General features: G+C 48.1%; 1 pseudogene across 1 annotated transcript; it reads right to left on the bottom strand.

Annotated features, from left to right (window-relative positions):
- Positions 1 to 652: 652 nt before the first annotated feature.
- LOC308422394 (small ribosomal subunit protein uS5-like) lies at positions 653 to 1,538 on the bottom strand (annotated as a pseudogene). Its single transcript has one exon. The product of its transcript is annotated as a small ribosomal subunit protein uS5-like (transcript).
- Between the last annotated feature and the right edge of the window lie 2,745 nt (positions 1,539 to 4,283).

Raw genomic sequence — 4,283 nt, 5'->3', positions numbered from 1 at the left:
AGTCTAGCAGGGAACCAAGGAAAGTGCACCCATAGTTCCATACCATGTCTGGATGTGGCTGTAGATAAATGCCCTGTGACTGTGACTAGCGAATGCATTCAAAAGAATTCTCTATCTTTGCTTCCTCTCTGGAGACCTTTTTGTAGAAAAGGTAGCAGTCCTCAGATGGAGGTTGGCAGAATGCTTTCTCAACAACAAACTCAATGCAATGAACTGGCTGTGGGCTTTGGACAAGGCCAGGTATGCAAAGAGAAAGCCCACTCTCATGTTATTGGACAAATGGGATGTATCACAAATTGGCCTACATGGTGGGGACGCAAACCGGCATCTCAAAGCTTGGGGATTACTGCAGAGCACTCCTCACTTCTTCCTAGCTTTCTCAGCTCTGTATAGAAGAGGATGTGAGACAATATCCTTCAGATGACCTAGATGTGACCATGGTAGAAGAGTCCAACAGATGTTTGAAAGTATCCAGCAAATGCACACTGACAGAATGGGGCTGGACACAATATTTAGATGGCATGTAATCTTGGTTGGGTGAACTCACATACAGAGAATCCCAACACATCATTCATTCATCCTTTTTTTTTTTTTTTTTTTTTTTTTTTTTTTAACAGACTTGGCTCATTTATTTTGTCTTTTATAAAAATCCTTATGTGGTAGCCACAGCTGGAGCCTGGGTCCTCTGAACAGAGACTCTGGTGTGGGTTTTCACAAGATGATCAGTGAATTCCTGATAAGGAGACTTGGTGAACACAGTTTCTTTCCAGAGGTCAGGGGTCAAGTAGCTGTACGTTTTTGAGATGGCATCAAAGGTGGCCTTGGCAAAGTTGCCCAGGGTGGCAGTGCAGCCTCTGGCTGAAGTGTAGCAGTCATCTATACCGGCCATCATCAGAAGCTTCTTGGGCACAGGAGCAGAGACAATGCCAGTGCCTCTGGGGGCAGGAATGAGACGCACCAGCACAGAGCCACAGCGGCCTGTCACCTTGCATGGGACAGTGTGGGGCTTGCCAATCTTGTTCCCCCAGTAGCCTCTCCTCACAGGGATGATGGAAAGCTTGGCCAGGATAACGGCCCCTCGAATGGCAGTGGCAACCTCCTTGGAGCACTTAACACCAAGACCAACGTGACCATTGTAGTCCCCAATAGCGACGAAAGCCTTGAACCTGGTTCGCTGGCCAGCCCGGCTCTGCTTCTGCACTGGCATGATTTTCAGAACCTCATCCTTTAGAGATGCACCCAGGAAAAAGTTGATAATCTCAGACTCCTTAATGGGCAGGGAGAACAGGTAGATCTCCTCCAAAGACTTGATCTTCATGTCCTTAACCAGGCAGCCCAGCTTGGTGACAGGGATCCACTCCTTGTCTTCAGCTTTACCTCCACGAGCCCCGACCACGGCCTCGACCACGGCCTCGGCCTCGACCACGACCGCGGCCCCTAAGACCGCTGCCGAATCCTCCGCGGAAGCCGCCGCGGCCTCCTAAGCCTGGGCCCCCGGGTCCTCCGGGCCCTCCCGCTGCAGCAGCGTCATCCGCCATTTGATGTTTTCCCGAAGAAGAAGAAGCTCATTCATCCTTTTAAACATATCATTCAATGGACTTTTAAGTCTAATGTCTGTGTGCTGGGTCCTAAGCTTGGACTGGCTTCAGGCACCTAGCAAAAACACTTTTCTCTTGTTTGTTCTCATGGGACTTTCGCCTAGAAGGGAAGAGAGATGGCGGGCAAAGCAGGACATGGAGAGAGTAACAGAAAACACTTGCTTTTGATGGGTAGTCACATGGGAAATGTGACATTCAAGCTGAGACCTAAAGGTTGAAGAGCATTCAGTCAAATGAAGAACTTGGGAAAGGACATACTGGGCAGAGGAAACATCTTCTACATTGGTCTTGGGCATGGATGAACTTGGCCTTGGGAAGAAGATGAGAAATGGGGCAGGTTCAGAGGGCTTACAAACCAGGAACATGGTAAGGGGTTGAGTTGTGTGTTGAGGGTAATGGGAAATTGCCAGCAGCTATTAATGAGGGTAATTCCATAATGGACTTTAGCGTTTTAAACAGTTTGGTGGGATCAGAAAAAGCAAGAGAGAAAGGAGTGAGAGCAAGCCAGTGGTTCAGAGTGGAGGAGAGGGGGAGTGTGGTGTGTGTGGGGGGGGAGGGAGACTAGAAAGATAATTCCAGATGGGTCAGATAAGAGTTGAGGCTAAGTGGGGTGTGGAGGTCAGAGGGAGGAAAGATCAAAAGTGACTCTTGCATTTTAGGTTTAGGCAGCTGCTCACTTGTCTGAGTCAAGGGTAAGATGGATAAGACATAGCATTTAAAGATTCCAAGAAGACAATTTTGCCAAGTCCTAGCTGAGCAAGGCTTACCCCTGACTCAAGCACCAATGTCACCGCAGCATGGTGAACAAGCCTGAGTCTTTCCCGTTCATTCAGCTCATTGGCATTGGTGGCTTGACTTTCTCTTACTGAGCTGAAGAAGTAGACAGAACTGAGAAACTGCTCATGGTCAAGAGCAGATATCATGAGCTGCATGGATAGTGATCTCATAGAGAATGAGAGGGAGCCAAGCTTGGTACCACATGGTAGCACATACCTAGAACCAAAGCACTAAGGAGATGGAGCCAAGCATGTGCCTATATCCAAAGTATTAAAGGATGCAGGCAAGAAGATCTCAAATTTGAGAACAGCTTGGACTACATATTATGACCTGATCTCAAAATTAAACAAAAGGGAATGGACTGTGGTCTCAAACTAGCATTTCTTGTTTACCCGAAATCTTAGGTTGGGAAGATCATTACACAGTAAATTTAGGGGACTAAGCAATAGAAGACACAATTGGCCAGGTCAAGAAATAAATTTCCATGGTGGACAGGTTCAGGAAAACGGAAAGATGATCTCAGGGACAAAAGCATTTGCAATGTCATAATCAGGGGTCAGGGGACTGGCGTTAAATCACAGAAAAAGTTCCTTGGCCCAACCCAGACTTCAAGTGGCTAAAGGAAAAAGAAAATATGGTCAAATAACAGCTATTGTCTGCAATAAAAAGCAAGGAACGGAAGGGCAATAGCCACATGGGCAGAAAGCATCCTAGGTCTATAAGAAGACCTTAGGAAGGAAAGTCCTGTGGTTGTTGGGGTTCTGACTAGAGCAGAGGCATTGCTATGTTTTATGAGCCTCCTATCTAGCTTTCCTTTCTCTCTCCTCCCTCTGCTTGCAAAGCCACAATGCCCGATTTATGGACTTCTCTCCTAGGCTATGGCTGTAAGGTCTGCCTCCCTTGGACATAGTCCTACCATAGCCATAATTGGTCCAGATGACTAGCAAGGACACTGTCACATGCAGCAGCACAGAGATTCCAGAGCAACAATGACAATCATGACTCATAGCGTGAACCAACCAAGACAGGATTACAGTAGAGAACTATAACCTACTGGCCGACTGATTATAACATGTGACTTGGGGAGGGAGGGACAGAAGCCTTGTGTGGCTCTAGGAGCTAAGGGAGGGAGGGCTCATCCAGTTGGCCAAGGCTCAGGAACCTCAGCCTTCTAAAGTATAAGAAAGCTAGCTCCACCCTGCTGAGGGAGCTTAGAAATGGCTTGTTCCCTAGTCAAGCCTCCTGAGGTGCACACAGCCTGACTGACACTTGGACTTGAGCCCTGCAAAATAAGCAGAGGAGCAGCTGGGCTGTGCCTGTGCTCCCAACCCACAGAAATGGTAAGATAATAGTGGGTGTTGCTTGAGACTGTAGTTGGGGCATCACTGTGAGCGCCTTATAAACAAGCAGTGGTTTCCTAGTTGTTGGGAAGAAGTCTGAACCCCATTGGGGACTTGGTAACATTGCTGTCATGTTGCCATCCCGGCTTGCGTGAGGCCAGAGATGAAAGTCTGTTGACTGGCTTTGGGAGGCAAGGCTTTCACAATAGGACTTAGGGAGGGTCCCACAGGGGAGCAATCAATAGGAGATCATTGAGAGTGTAGGTGGGGGGGTGAGGTAGGATATAAGATCTGAGGGGAGTAGTGGAGAGGTGGTATCTAAGTGGTAACAGCTGGAAGTTTCCCTCCCTCACACAGCTGGGGAAACAAAGGTCAATAGGTAAGATCTGTTCAGGAGCCTCAACAGGCTGTCCTGTGGTTTCCAGTTGTCGGAATGGAAGGAGAGAGGGAGCGCCAGAGTGTAGCTTTGAGAAACAGCCACATCTAGGGGCACGGGTCCTGCTGGCATCGGTGCTGTCAAGTGTTACAAAGAAAAACAAGCCACTCCTCCTAGAGGGGATCTAGACTC

Source organism: Micromys minutus (genome assembly GCF_963924665.1).
Source record: "Micromys minutus genome assembly, chromosome: 7".
NCBI lineage: Eukaryota > Metazoa > Chordata > Mammalia > Rodentia > Muridae > Micromys > Micromys minutus.
This window is presented reverse-complemented; position numbering and strand designations above follow the sequence as displayed.